This window comes from Phalangium opilio, unplaced genomic scaffold (assembly GCF_054372755.1).
Source record: "Phalangium opilio isolate 3A_F unplaced genomic scaffold, DU_Popi_V2 ptg000113l_1, whole genome shotgun sequence".
Taxonomy (NCBI): Eukaryota; Metazoa; Arthropoda; class Arachnida; order Opiliones; family Phalangiidae; genus Phalangium; species Phalangium opilio.
In genome coordinates, this window is record NW_028324209.1 from 6,872,220 (window position 1) to 6,887,528 (window position 15,309).

At 36.9% G+C, this 15,309-nt stretch overlaps 1 protein-coding gene across 5 annotated transcripts in view; it reads left to right on the forward strand.

Annotated features, from left to right (window-relative positions):
• The window catches only part of LOC149623626 (tyrosine-protein phosphatase Lar-like), a 199,741-nt gene that overhangs the window by 43,188 nt on the left and 141,244 nt on the right, over positions 1–15,309 (forward strand). For all 5 annotated transcript variants that reach the window (XM_089852750.1, XM_089852754.1, XM_089852753.1 and 2 more), the window contains exon 2: positions 6,482–6,539. The gene's annotated coding sequence lies outside the window, so the exon portion shown is untranslated. The remainder of the gene's footprint in view (positions 1–6,481; positions 6,540–15,309) is intronic.

Consider the following 15,309-nt stretch of genomic DNA (forward strand, 5'->3'; position numbering starts at 1 on the left):
GATTTCAAGTAGATTACTCGTAAAATTGGCAACTGATATCGAAAATGACGTAATAGTAATGTTTCTTTAGCGCAATCACCACACATTTGCCTCATTTAGGTATTTATTTTGTCAAAGGTATACAATATTCATTTGAGGATAGTATATATTCATTTCTCGGCTATACATGACTATGGAGAAAATGAAACGATTTTATCCTTCTACCGTATTTTTCGATAGCGAAATTAAGGGGATAAAAATAATTGAAAATATTACGTATATATATAAAAAAAATCCGCTTTCCTTAATCATCTTCCGGAAACTCTGTTATTCTACCACTTTCTTAGAAGGAAATAATCCCTAATATGGGTCCTTTTTATCCCACCATTGTGTAAGAAGGAGATTACGCGCTTAAATGTTGTTGCACGGGGTCCTAAAGAGCTTCAATTTCTCCGAAATTATTTTACACTCCGGACACGTTCTTTTCGAGAGAGTCGATTAGGCCAAGCTCGTCTCATTTTAATTTCCGATTTTTCCAAGAATTCATAAAAATCTAATAAATTTTGGTAGCTTAGACATTTTGGTGATCGGAATTGGTTTTATCTTTTTTTATTTAAACGTGAGGGGGTGTTGTTGAGTGGTGTGAAATCTTTATGTGCATGTTTCTCTAAGTATTGAGATTCCATATTTTAATAGTTCGTAAAGTCAATTAACAACTTCACCTATTTATTACAGCATTAGTTCAGTTAATGAACAATTTTACATACATTCACATTTCCTATTCAATATCCATCATTTTATTCTGCAGTTCCACTTTTGAGTTCCAAACCTTTGAATTTATAGGAAATTCCGAGAAACCCTTTTAGTGAATGATAACGCCTATACTTCTTTGGAATCTAACGATTCTAAATAGCTTGGATTCTTCTAAAAGTAGTTCGAAAAAGCTTTCGTACACATTTATTGGCCTATTTCTAAAACAGACCGTATACAAAGGCCTAAAACTACTGATCAATCAGCTATGATTGCATCATAGAATCCGGAACGTGTCTTACCAGGTGCGGAATCATTAGGACGAATTCTTCCTTCCGGGAACTGGTTTTTAATCCCTAATTGGTCTTGATTCGTTTATAACGGTGGAAGAGGGGGGGTTAAACACGGAACGGAGAAGCTATTGGGTATTCTCCCCGCGTTCACCTGTCGCGCGCCTGTCTCATTACGATTAGAGGGTAAAAGCGTTCGTCTACCGGGTTTTAATTCTTAGTAATCATGGAGATGGATCTAGAGTCCTGGACGGATCCACTTTACATTGCATCCCCGTCTAGCCAGCCTATCAGAAGTAGATACAACAAAAGCTATTAAATACAGATTAACCTTTTGGGTTTATAGTTTTTCACTCCGTTCCCTTCGACACGAGAGAAGAGGGCAAACTTTGTAGGAAAAAATTCTGCTCGGTCCGTTGAAATTAAATAGCTATAAGAAAAATTCAATGGATGCGCATGAGCCACCGTATCATACGTCGCAGCAGTTGAAACTCCAAGGAAAATCTATCGATAACTTCTCTGTTTCGAACTTCGGTTTGTATAATATTTCTCATCCAAACATATTCTCGGATTCTGAATAGCTCTTGAAAGCTTTCTCTGACTTTCGATGTATTTGAAATAGACTATTGATTCGACTGCATTCGCCAATTGCCTTTCATTTCAAACTAGGCTTAGTTTATTAGTAAGCTAATTATTTGCAGTTATTGTTTTGTTTGGAGTAGACCTATACTTGAAGTCAAGGATTTGCAGTGACTGGATTGGTATTTCGTAACTAAAAATTATCCGCATAAACACGATACTACAGGTAGATGATTTAGATATAACTTTGAACAAAATAGTTAACTTGTTAATGAGAAATTTTATTTTATCGTCATGTGTTTACTGTCTTTTTAAGATAAGTAATGTTGCCCTAATCTCTTCCAACAACAAAAATAACGACTGCCACAATACCTGAAAATCTGTCAATTAGTACACCTTGTTAGAGCTCTCGCTTGTCAGACAAGGTTCGCCAATTTCTCTTGCGCTTACCTTTTCTATAGCGACAGTAAGCCGCGCTGTATTGACAAAACCACCTACAAGTTAATTCCTACGCAGCACATGGACTCGATACGAACGTGCATTCACGATAAATCGTCTATATGACCAACGTTAGTCTGGTATATGGCAGAAAAGGTTAGGAGAACGTTAGACCGCTGCGTCATCGAATTGTTGCTACTGGATATACATTGCCTCTTTCGTAACTATCCATGAGTTTATTATATTGATTTTGGAACATTGAATATGGTATACTTGGTTAAGCAATTTCACTCCAAATTCTAAGGCCCAGCATTACAAACGTTAAGGGAGTTGTTGATGGTCAGCGAATTATTTCCCCAGATGCTTTCCGCTTAAGTATTTAAAAAGTGCATTATACTTATACAATAGTTCCTATTAGGTGCAGATTTGTATCTCTAATCGTAATGAATGGATGACAGGCCAGATGAGTTACTTAGGTTTAAAACTGCATGTTTTTAAACTGGAATCAGATTTAACAGAGGCGATTTACTTCGGGTAATGTACTTCTCCAAACATTTCTATCTGGAGGATTGATTACATTCTTGGTTGAATGAACGTCGTCTATTCGTCTCGTTGTCTGCACTCTTATTCTTCCTCTACATTATATACGATTGAAGTCTGAGACAAGGATAGCAATAAGAAGAATGTTTTTCCGTAGTAGTTGGAACACTCCAATTTCTGGTCTAATTCGATATATCTACCTGGTTCTTCTCATCTGGATGCTGGTCTTGTATTTTGATCGTAGGATGAAACATTTCGCGGAATACCAATTACGTATTTGAAAATTACTCGAGTACCATTTTAATTTCCCGTGGAGGAATTGGAAGATAAGTAGGTTAATTGAAGTCGAGGGGTCGGATAAGTGATACCCTCGAGACGTTCTCGGTGAGTTTCCTTTTACGTCAATTTAATTTTCATCCTCGTTGTATGGATGCTATGAAAGGACGAACCAGATATGGCTTTTCTAAGTTATGTCTCTGGCTCTCTCGAGTATTTTTTCGTGGTATATACATTTCCCTCGTCACCACTTTGCGAGGGTTGTTCCAATCTTTAAAGCTGTTCCTCTAAAATTTCTAAACTTTATTCAGTTCCATCCCCTTGTAAGAAGTATACATGGGTAGTTTATTAACAGTCGTACGTTGATGTTGTAAGATTGACTGGGTTGTACGTGTTGTATTGTATGTTTGCGAGATGAACATTTTAAAAAAATTACATCATTTCCGAAAGTATCCTGGCATACTTCTTAGAGGTGTTCAAGTGGATCCTTTAGATAAGCAACTATTTCAAATAAACTAATCATTTCCACCATAAGTTTACACTTATGTTTCCACGAAAAAATATTAATATTAAAATTCCTGAGTGAGTAGACCAAATTTGAGCAGCCAATTTTTGCTAAAAAGTTTGTGAGTATGGTACCCGATAGGTTAAAGCTACGAATGCGTTCTTGGTAAAACCTTAACAGCATGGTCGTTGCCCATCTTGTCTGGTTTCATCCTCTTGTAGAGAAACTTCTTTTAAAGTTTAGTAGCGGCATTTTCACCAAAGTATATGGGCTTGGCTCCTCTTTTGAACGTATTAGGAATTCCGCTGAGGAGTATTCATAAACCATTCGGCTCGAATCTAAAATAAGCGAAGCGAAAAGCTTTTTCGACGTCGAGTTTTTCTTCAGCGCGTACTTTCCCCTCAATAAAGTTATCGATACTCTCGCGGGTGTTGTTCAAGCTGGTTGAGGCAGAAAAGGAACCGAGAGTTCTTCTTTGCCACGCGCCTGATGCGAGGCCAGTCAAAACTTCTCCGAACCATTTTTTTGCCACCGCGAAAAGTTTCCGGGCAGCACTTTTTTCTTTGATCTGGTGCGGTTCGACCAAAGAATAAGAGGTGCGAAACTGCTCGGATTTCTATAGAAGGTACTTCAACTCTTTGGAGTCTGGACTACAGTCTGCGATATATGCCAAAATTCTTTTTGATTTTGAAGTACTTGAGTAACGACGCCTATCTATTGCGTATAGATTATTCCGAGAAACCATACCACATTATTTTTCCAAGATAATCAATAAATCTCCACGTACCTCAATCTGAATTTAGTATGGTTTAGCTATTTGACTCCTGTTCTAACTAAGTTCCAAGATATAGAATTTTCATCTAAAACCAGTTCTTTTTGAACTTGATTCCATTAAGCTATTGGCTCCAGATAGCTAAACTACCCTGTGTAAGTACGCGGCATCCAAAATTTTTCAATCAACATGTCAATGGCTATGGGTTTACAGTGAATGCGTTTGATCATACTAGCTCATATGTTCAATTAACGAGATTATTTTGGGCCAGAATGTAGAATAAAATACGGACTATTGTATTGTATTTGGCTTAAGTTACGGGCTACCGCCTACGCAAGGTGTTGGAATACATTATTTTTAAGTAATTCGTGTATGGGGAATGTTTTATTCTTTGTCAAACAATATTTCAACCTCTCTCAATAAGCGAATCTAACCCGGAGCGTCAACATTTGGCGTGTTTTCCATGATCGAAATATTTCATAGGCTTTGGGACTTCCTCCGGTCTATGGAGGGCGATATTGTATATGACATTACATGGTGAAAACCGTTTCCCAAAACATTCCTCCCGATTTGTAAATCCTATGTGGTGAATTTATAAAGGGAGCCGGAGAGGGAGCCCTAAAGAGGGCTTTTGACCTCCATGCATAGAAAATTCCAAATATTTTCCTGTCGCTGGTATATCATAGATATCAACACTATTGCCGGAATACCATTCAGAAGTGAAGAGGTACCAGTAACAATATCATTATTTCATCTTATTGTGAGGATGATAAAAGAGACGTTCTTATTACTTTAATATGTTTTTGATATATTCTATATTTTTTTACTTTTACATCATAATCAATTCTGAATACATTTTATAAATAATTCTTATATCTATTGAAAAGGGATACCCAAATTCCACTTTATTCTGGCCATGTGTAAACTCCTGGTAACCCGCGGTCGTCCTCATGCTTGGAAAAATCAACCCCAACGTTATTTAACTCCTTTCATTAAATTAATTTCAATAGGAATTTAATTTATTTCCCTCAAATTGCATTAGCTATTTCAGACTGGAGAACAAATCACTGAAACACCACTTAACTCTTTCAGTTTGCTATGTTTACAATATACCGTAATCTTATCTTTATAAGAGGAAACAAGAGTTAGGTTTTGGCATCTCCTAGAATTAGTTCCACCAAGGTCCATGCGTGCGCCGTTTCCTCTGCTGCTGGCGTGGATTGGGAAAATCCCAGTCAAAAGAGAAGGGGGACTTCCGATTGAATATTGGGAATCGATAATCACGTGATCGAGCGTGGAAAGAAGCTCGGCGTGTCGCGTGCCAAAGAGGCCTCTGGCAACAAACTCTGGTCCCGCGTTTCTCTTGCCTCTTCTCTCATTGACGCGAACCCCAGTCTGACCAGATATCTTTTCCCTTTCTCCATATCCATACCGTGATATATACACCATATCTCGTATCTTATACAATTTTGCTTACGACCGATGAAAACAAGAAAACGACATTAAACCAGTTGTCTTCTTCGTGTGATATCAGAAATTCTCCCATCTAATTACAATAATATATTAGAAATGGACGGGAGTATGACGCACGGCTCTAAGCCATAAGTCTGGGCGACACATGTCGACGGGAATGTCCGATCGGTGTTGACCACCCCATGAACGCAGGTGGTGACTTACCGCAAATCCACCATCCGTCAACGCGTCATTAAACCTCAACAACTTTTCCTGATTAAACACACATCACGACCTTGATTTTTCTAGTTCAAGGTTCGTGGCTCGAGTCGTCTACTCTGAGCGTGCAACGCGTAACTGAAAAAGCAAATTAAACTAAATGTTTATTTAAGAAAACTGTTTGCTCTAAAAGCCCGTATTTTTACTTCCGCATTTTAGAAATCCTTTTTCATACTTGATATTTGAACACCAGGTCTATTTATTTTATAAAAGAGAATGGGTTAACTAGAAAATGTTGTTTGTATGTCATTGGATTTGTTTTTAGCGAGCGACAACGTAAAATTTGTTGAAAAGTCCCTTGGTTTATAAAACATTAAACTTTTTGAGAAACATGACAACAAAGTGTGCTTTTACATAATAAATCATAACATTTAAATAGGTATTAGGTTTAATAATAAATAGGGCGAAGCCAACATCTAGGGTATTTTCCCCTATGTATTTCCTATGGCGCCTGTAGAAATGTTTACTTTGCTGCACACTCGCGTTCAAGGTGAAGCCAATGTCCAGGCTAATATCATCCTACAACGCTTTTCACCTTTAAGTGTCTTACAATGCATAATGTTAAACAATTTTTGCACAGTTCAGTTTCAAAATGATTAACCAAGTTTTCTCTTATTGCAGAATATCTCGTGGATTCCACTAAAGGTTCAGGAAAGATTCAGTTCCATACAACGCTCTGGTAAGTCATTCTCATTAAGTTAAACCTGACACTAGTTAATTACAAAAACCAGTCTTATCATATTTTAAGACATTTACTGTCTCTAAAAGTTGATCCACTCGGCATTGTCTATCCATTACACAAACATTTGTGAACATTGATTATTTATATGAGAAAAAAAAATGTTGTTGATACAATAAGAAATAACATACAACTTCAGTGGATCTTTCTTGAATACTGATAAAGATAAAATGACATGGATAATGGATAGATAATGCTGAAATCTACACTAAAGGGAATTAAACTAACACTCAATCTTAACTGAATGTACGTGTACATAAACTAGCTGATGTTGAAGCTTGGAAATTATATTCCAATCCTTATATTCTAAGGAGATATTACCAATTATTACAAATCATTTTATAATGGCAGTATTCTCGCCAAGATGCCCATCACTTTATTAATTTAATTTAATTTTAGTTATTCTCCGCGTCTAATTTATATCGATTGCTTCAAGCTGATAATTATCCCTTTCACCATAAATATTATCTAAATTGCATTATTACGAGAAGTAGGAATCTAAAGGCTTTTGGCATAAAGTAAACACAAGATAAATCACTACTGAAAACATCTAGAAATCATCTGATGTTATGAAAACCAGAACGAAAAGGCTATTTCGTAGTCAGAAAGTTCTATGTGGGAGATATTTTTGAGTTGACAATGATATTTCTCCCCAAGGGCTACTGTTTACAAGTTTATTGAAAGACAGTGCTAATTTAATTAAGGAGTCATTAGTGATACATTAAATTTAACTTGTAAACGATGGTTCACGGCAAAATGTCATAGAAAATTTTCAACTCAAATACTCCACTGAACTTCGGTCCTACCATTCTTTTTTCAACACCCTATATAGAAATATGTGTTCAAAATAAAAATTGCAATAATGTTACAATTTAGTAACTTACTATGATGAAGAAAAATAGGCGAGTATTTGAATAGGGTGATGGTAAAACATACTAAGGTCTCGTGATATGCAAATATTTTACTAGTACAAAATATTAAAACACGTTCATCTGTAGATTTTAGAGCAGGAGAGGAGATTTTAACGTAGATGCGTAGGTAGCATGCAGCTTCTCTATTTTTTGGGATCGCACGTCATCCCTAGCACCGCACCGCGTTTTCATCTCGAGGAACGTGGAATAATTCATTTTCTCCTCTCAAGAGGATTCCCTTGATACGTTGACGCGCCGAGGGGATTTCATATTTGGATGATAGGGTAGCTCAGGGCTCCCTTCCCACTTTGCATTTTCATTTATTTAGCTTCTGGTTTATTTATTTTTCAATATCGGATTAAAAGAAGATTTTTCAAAAAGCTTTTTTTTTGGGTCGAGACGTGATAAATTTATCATGAGACTTTCGCATTTCCAAGCTAGCCAGTTTATCATTCGCAATTTTTGAAAACTAATCGCGTTGAATGTGGGTTTTCTTGCTGTTGTCTCATCCGATTATGTCTCGGTTCTAAATCATAAAAGCTATTGATTAATTGTGAGATCCCTTTCCCTCAATGCCTGGTCACTCTCCTGAATCTCGCGTGTTGACCCACGATGATGAAGCTAGTCTAGATGCCAACTAAAATTATTTCTAATCCACGACCATTTTCAAATATGGCAGAGATAAATTTCTAATACGCTCTGAAGCCAAAAATATTTTGACTATTTATTATCTTTGTTTACACCAAGTTGTTTGCTTATATATACTTCATAAATACTTCTTCGTCGTCATTTTTCTTTATAAATATGTTTCATAATTTTTTATGGCTACATTCTGGTCGCTTTTTAGTATCCTAAAAGGTTCGCAGAATTATATATACCTAACGAATCAAAAATAGCTTTCTTTCATATCATTTATGAAATATTTAGTACAACTATCAAAAGCAAAGCACTTGAATCTTTCTATAGTATGATAGATATAAAGGCCTAACTACACTCGCAATCGTGTATGTTTTATACAGTAATTGAGAGGCAGTCGACATTTGTAACCCGTTCAGTTAAACATTAGTGAATGTTCTTTAACCATTACGCTCTAAACTATAATGGTGTTTCAAGGCCGTTTATAAGAGAAGTAGAATTCAAAACACTCCATTTCCAACCAGGAACGTATCTCTCACTCCAGTTGGTAATGGTAAGAATAAGAGTTCCTTTTGCTCCAGACTGACTGCTTTCGTATATATCTTGTATATAGTTCAGAGTAGTTCCTGACTTTCTTTCAATTCCGGGCAGTCTATTTTGGCTTTGATTCTTCTTCTCGAGCCTCCTCCTTCGTCTGGGAGAAACGCGCCCCGTTTTCAATCATTCGTAAAGAAAAACTGAAATATGACACGCCGTTCAATCACGTGACCAAAGGGACCTTTTGTAGATGTCGCCCTTGTTCCCGATGGAGCTCGCGCCCCCTGGCTTTTCTTACGGACTCTAAAATAGAGGGGGAGAGAGGCGGTATATTCGACGAGATAAGAAACGGGACGGAAAATTGCCGGTAAGAGAGGGCGCTATCGCTTTCGTCAAAAGTATACCTGATTCGAAGTTCTCGAAATTCTGCTGGTGACAACGAAATATGTTTTGAAAATGCAACCATAAATATACTTCGTAACGTTAGAGACTTACTGAGAGCTAGTTCCAGAATGACTACACTCGGTTTTGCAGTCCATCTTCCTGTTTAGTTTGTACTAAGCCTTTGACAGCGCTCCACCAGGCGAGAATCGATTCATTCGTTTCACCTACGCCACTTCATGGCAATCTCTCTTTAACCAGTGACAAACTTATAGAACATATCTTATGAACTTGTGCTAGTTCTAACACTAGTCATTGCATAAGTCTGAGAGCTAAGGGGTGAGAAAACAAGCAAGCTATCTAACCAACAAAATTTAAGGCGGATCATCACCAGGCGTTGCTTTGCGAGAATCTATGACCTACGTCCCTTCATCACAAGCTTTCTGTAACCAGTCAAAAGCTTATGGAACGTATCTTATAAACTTGTGATGCTAAGTTTAAGGATAACTTCGGTTTCTTACACATTTGGTTTGGTTGGAAAAAGAGCTGTTCTGATTCCCCGTTCTCCATCTATAGCTGCTTGCCTCCACCCTATGGCGTATTGATAGAAGTCAAGCCGTTGGAGGATTCCTCTCCCTCTATTGATGGATGGGCCAGGGTGACAGTTTAAAACTGTATTCGACCCTTTCTCGCCCATCCTATTAGAATGGTCGGGGTACTATTCCACGTCTGAAATACTACTTATACTATTCCATTATATTGCGTAAAGATACAAAAATAGTTTTCTTCAAGAAAAGTTTTTATAATAATGGAATCGTTTTTGGAAGAAAAGACTTCATAACGATACAATAGTGCTTGAGGTTTTTTTGGTTTTGGCGAATGGTATTATCAGCCTTAAATTAAAAACGTTTTTTTTTCTGAATTTCAAGTGGATTTATGGAAACTTGGAGTTTCCTACTATAGTCTGGGGTTGAATACTCGTCAATTTGAAAAACGGGAACCAACACTTACGCAAATTTAGTAATCTTATCATCAAGTATAAATATCAAAAATTCCCAAAACTTTGTTCGGATGCAGATCATCAGGAGCCTAAATTTCAATTCTTATTTTGCTAAGATACTTGTAAATGTGAGAAAAGCTCAGATCCCTTTATTGTCCTCAACATGACTAAAGCGTCACAAAACTCACCCTTAAAATGTCAATTGTCACCCCCATGTTACGAGATTTTGATCAACACACAATGGTCATGGGTTAACCTTATCTTGACCATTCTGTTGTATCTTCAACACTAGTCCAACAAGCACTATGCATTCGGAGTCCTAGATAATCGTTCCACAAGCTACTTTCCAAAAACTTTACCCTCGATTTTGTGTGACCTGATAGGCCAAAATGTTTCTTTTTTTAAAATTGTTTTTTTTTTTCATAAATCTTCCACTCACCCTGAAAGTGCGAACTTTGACGCACCCTGGATGATATAATAATTAATGCGAGATTCGCAAGTTTTTCAAAATTTTTCTTGCAGCTCTTTGTACCAAAGTAGAATGAAATGAACACGAAATTATGAAATACCTATTACTAAAGACCGTATATATTTTCCGTCAAAATTTAAAAGCCAATCTAATAGTTTAAGAACAAACTTTACAAAATAATTTAAGCTGGAATGCTCATCTTGTGTCTGCCAAAATAAGCCTATGAAATCTTTCGGTTAGTTTATCTTTAGCCTAAGGGATATTTTTCAACTAAGTGGGTTGTTTGGGAGATGGTTGGGTTTTGTTGGCAATGGATCGTGCTTGGTGCGTACCCTCTTTATCAGATACGGCGTGTGACGATGTTTGATTAGTTTCAGCCTATGCCTAATTAGTTTCGTTAACGAGCGACCTCTTACGGGCCGAAATTGCGGTATGTAAAAAGAAAGTTTCGTCGGGTCTGAATCTACAGAGAGCCCCACCCTTTTGGGAATTTTTCTTTAACTGATGGAATTTTCGCCAAGGGTTAATGAAGAAGTTATACACATAGGTGTCCCCCTAAACCAAACGAATCACTGCTGTTACGATTCCATCACTGCTCTTTCTAAATTAAATCGCGATTTAAAGGTGAACCTTTTTCTCGCGTCTTTAAAAAAAGCATTATCTGCCTTAATTGCTTCCATCTTCGTTAATATTGCACATAGAAGCGTAATAACAATTTGAAATATTAATTAGCTAATTTGCTAAATCGAATAAAATAGAAACCAAAGCCTTTTCCTTAAGGCCTACCTCTAAGAGAACTAACTATGCTGACAATCTGATAGAAACAAGTCCTTAGCGATCGCTCATTAGTTAAATTAATAAAGATGTTTTTGAATTGAGCTAACTATTTGTTCATCACTCAACATATTAAGAAGGATCCAGCTTAAGATATTTATCTCTTTGTCACACTGTTGTATTTATCTTGGTTACTTTAGTACGTTCATTTATACTGCGTGAAAAGTACAGATACTGCACCATAACCCTTCTTTTCCCCAAACAAACGTCTGAAACTACCAAGAAAAAAAGAAGAATACGCGAGGACAATTTATAAATTTAGCACTCAGAACAGTTGCTCCCAGAAACAAGTAAATTTGTTAAATTAGCCCGGGAAACGTTTAATATTAAAAAATCCGTTTTATTAAAATCTGTAACTAAAAATAAGCCCGTAATATATATTTTCAGTTTCACTTCCGCGTTGCTTTATTAAAACTGGAACGAAAAAAAAAGAATCCCCAATCTGTGTCGTCCAAATTAAACCAGAAATTTTTTTTCTGGAGCAAAATCCTTGTTCGTTTTCATTATTTCAGAATTAAGAGATTTATAGGCATAGAATTTCTTTTCTCCTTAAGCGGATCTTTCCGTGTATTTTCTTCATTTTTCGCTTATAGTAGAGGGATAGATATGTAGTGTAGATCAATGTCTGTCTAAGGGTTCTAAAGCTAGGATGAGTTTGGGAGAAGGATCGGAAGAGACTGAGTTCATTGTTGCGGATAGGGTTGATTCGTTGGGCGGAAGGGATAATCAGAAATCGGCGTCGATATTGCTTAAGCGCCATCTCTCGGTAAACAGTGCTGGGATTTCGTTCGGTCTAAGGGAGTGCGGTCCGGCGACCAGGGTCTAAGACTTAGCGGATGGGTGAATGATCCAAGAGCGACTTGGTTTGGATAGGAGTGGGGATGCTGGGTGCGGACGAGAGCGAAAAGGGATTCTGGAATGTCTTACCTAACGCGCCATTCAAGCTTATCGCGTTCTCATATACTCCTTCTCTTTATCTTTTCCATTCTTGGAGTAAGCAACTGGAAGGGTTGCTTCATATTCACGTATTTGAATCAAGGTTTACCACTATTTAAATGAGCGTGCAAATCGGAATACCCATTAAGCCTTTTTACACCTCTGTCATAGAGCTTTTCGGTTATGTTATAGATATAGAAAAAATCTTTTGAGTATGTCATAACCCTACTTTTTCCTTTTCCAATTATATTAAATACTTAATGTTAAATCAATTAAGACCCGAGAAATAAGCTAATTACCAAATAATATCGTTTTCTCTCGGCCAAACCAAGCAGGAACCTCCTGCGGTTTGGGATTGAGTTTTAAACCATTCTTAAGATAATTTCCTCTAAGGTGTCCCTTTCTTCCGTAGCATGTTTTCCCTAATCCTTTTTATATTGGAATCGTTGTCCATCCTCTCATCCCTACACGAAGATTTATTTTTCTAGCTGTTATCTCGAGACTCGCGAATGGATCGAAATTATATTGAATATAGTTTCCAGTTTTCTATACATGGCCTTAGGTATTTAACTAATGCAGTTAAATCGATTCTAATGAGAGGCAGCCACAGTGGCGTCGCTAGGCCTTTTCGGGGGGGGGGGCTATAGCCCCCCCCCCCCCAAAATAATCCGTAAACCCTACCAAAAAATTGCTGTTAGCAACCTAATATTCTGTAGCAATATATAAAAAAAAATATAATGATAGATTCGTTAACTTTCATCTCTGCAGAGATGAATTTCAATAACAAGCAATACAATTTTGAAGAAAAGAACAGATGGAGACAAGTAAAATGTTTCATATTCTTTGGAAGGGAGTCCCAATAGTGTGGACTAAAATCTAACCAAAACTAAAAATAAACTTAAGACGAGTGAAATTCCTTCATAATCGGTTCCGTAGTTTTTATCAATAAAAGGTTGTATCTTTAAAATACGAATAATTTCACGTTGACACAAATTTTCGGATAGAAAGGTCTACACATTTTCCAATGAACCCATTATGCAATTTTTTTTATTAATTTCTTATAATAACCAGTTTGCCCAGATTTAGCCCCCCCAAATTTCAAACCCTAGCGACGCTACTGGGCAGCCATCTTTTAGCCTTATCTATATGTAAAGACTTGGAAACTTCAGGTGAAACAATTTTCTTAAAAGTCAAATTTGACAAGGCAAGAAATTCAATTTTAATCAAATACTGTTCGGAGATAGCAAATACAAAACTTAACTGGGGAAAATATATTAAAAATGTGATTTAAATCTTAAATATAACTCGAGTCGAACTCTACAGACGAATGACAGACACAATAGAGGGTTGGAAAATGCCCGAAAATTGCAAACTTTAATTTGACAAGTTCGGTCGCGTTCATAGTTGAAATAACTTTAATATGCAGCTGATGTATTGATTGTAGCCGGTCGCATTGCTTCGCATCATGGCCAAATAATACGGGGTCTCGCGTGAGTGACAATCGCTAAAGGCAATACCATTCCTCCACCACATAGTTTCAAACTATATAATACATATCCTTTACAAATTTACATCAGGCGCGGAATATAGTGAACATCATAATGAATGTATTGAAGTTTTCTAAGTGTAATGATTGCAGCTTCAGTGTTCCGTACTTGACAATGTTTGGGAGTAATTTGCTCTATGTTTGCCTCTAGGCCTTTCTGTGATACTAGTTCTAAAACCTCTTCCACTTCGCGGAGTTGCCTTACGGGCGAGTTCATGTGATAAAACGTAATAGGTCGTATATCACCTTAATATTTTAGATTTATGCATATGGGTTTCAATTTGAAAAAAAAAATATTTTGCACGCTTTTGTGAAGTAAAAAGCAAAAATGTAGCTTATGCCAGGAATACATAGTTTTCTTCAACCTCGAATCTTTAAACAGCTAACATCTGATTGAGGTTAAATCACTTCGTTAAATCACCAGCTAAACCTTCCTCGCATCTCAATGTTTTTTCAATTCGACATCATAATGTTTTTGAAAACTCTGTTAAGTCCCACATGGGTCGCATATCACGTGATTCCTAAGCTCAGATGAATTATGTCTGACGTCAGGGTGACGTTTTCTACACCTCTTAATTGCAGCAGAAAGTCCCAGTAAATTGTCTCTTAAATATTCCTAGTCGAAGAATTAATCTATGTATTTTTACTTGCACCTTCCTTTTTAATATTGGAGTGCAATATTCGTGGAATAACAGACTAAATTCTTGATAAAAGGGTAGATGTATAGGGGTTGCATCTCGAATTTTTGATATTTCGTCATTTCTGAGCGTAATTTAATGGATTTGGAGTTTTTTTCGCCGCAGCTGCGTCTTTTCGCAGCGCGTGGTACTTGGGTGCCTTGGAAGGCCAAATTCAATTTATGGGAGATAGTGGGGCAGGCTCTCTCATCCCAGAAGAACCCTCGCGCCCTCTAAGCCGAGTCTTTTCCAATTTACCTTCGAGCTTACATTTAAAGGTGAACGGCTCATAAAACCCCAATATTCGTCTGTCCGATACAGATACACCGGAAGATGACCTTATTAAATGATTTTAATTAATCTATTGATTACATTTCACAACTTTTATTCAATTCCAATTTCGCGTGTATTGGAATTTTGTTTAGCAATGTTTATTTTGTAGTTTCGCCAATGTTTGTTTGGCGACGTCTTTATCTTTTTGAAAAGCGTCTTAACGTGTTCCAGGTTTCCTTTCCTTTTACTCGTTCATTTCAAATTTTATATTTTTCGACATGTAATCGCAACTTTCTATTTAGTTGAGCAAATAGACACTAGGGAGTGTACGTCGAGCATTGAAATACCCTGGGACTCGCGTCAAACGTACTTTTGTTGCGTTACAAAATAATTACTCGAATTGCGTGTCTGTTCAATAGGTTTCACTGCCTTTTCATATTAAACTGAAGGTCATGCAAACATTCCCGAGAATCGTAAAGCTCTGATGCCACGTGATTTGATCTAAGACTA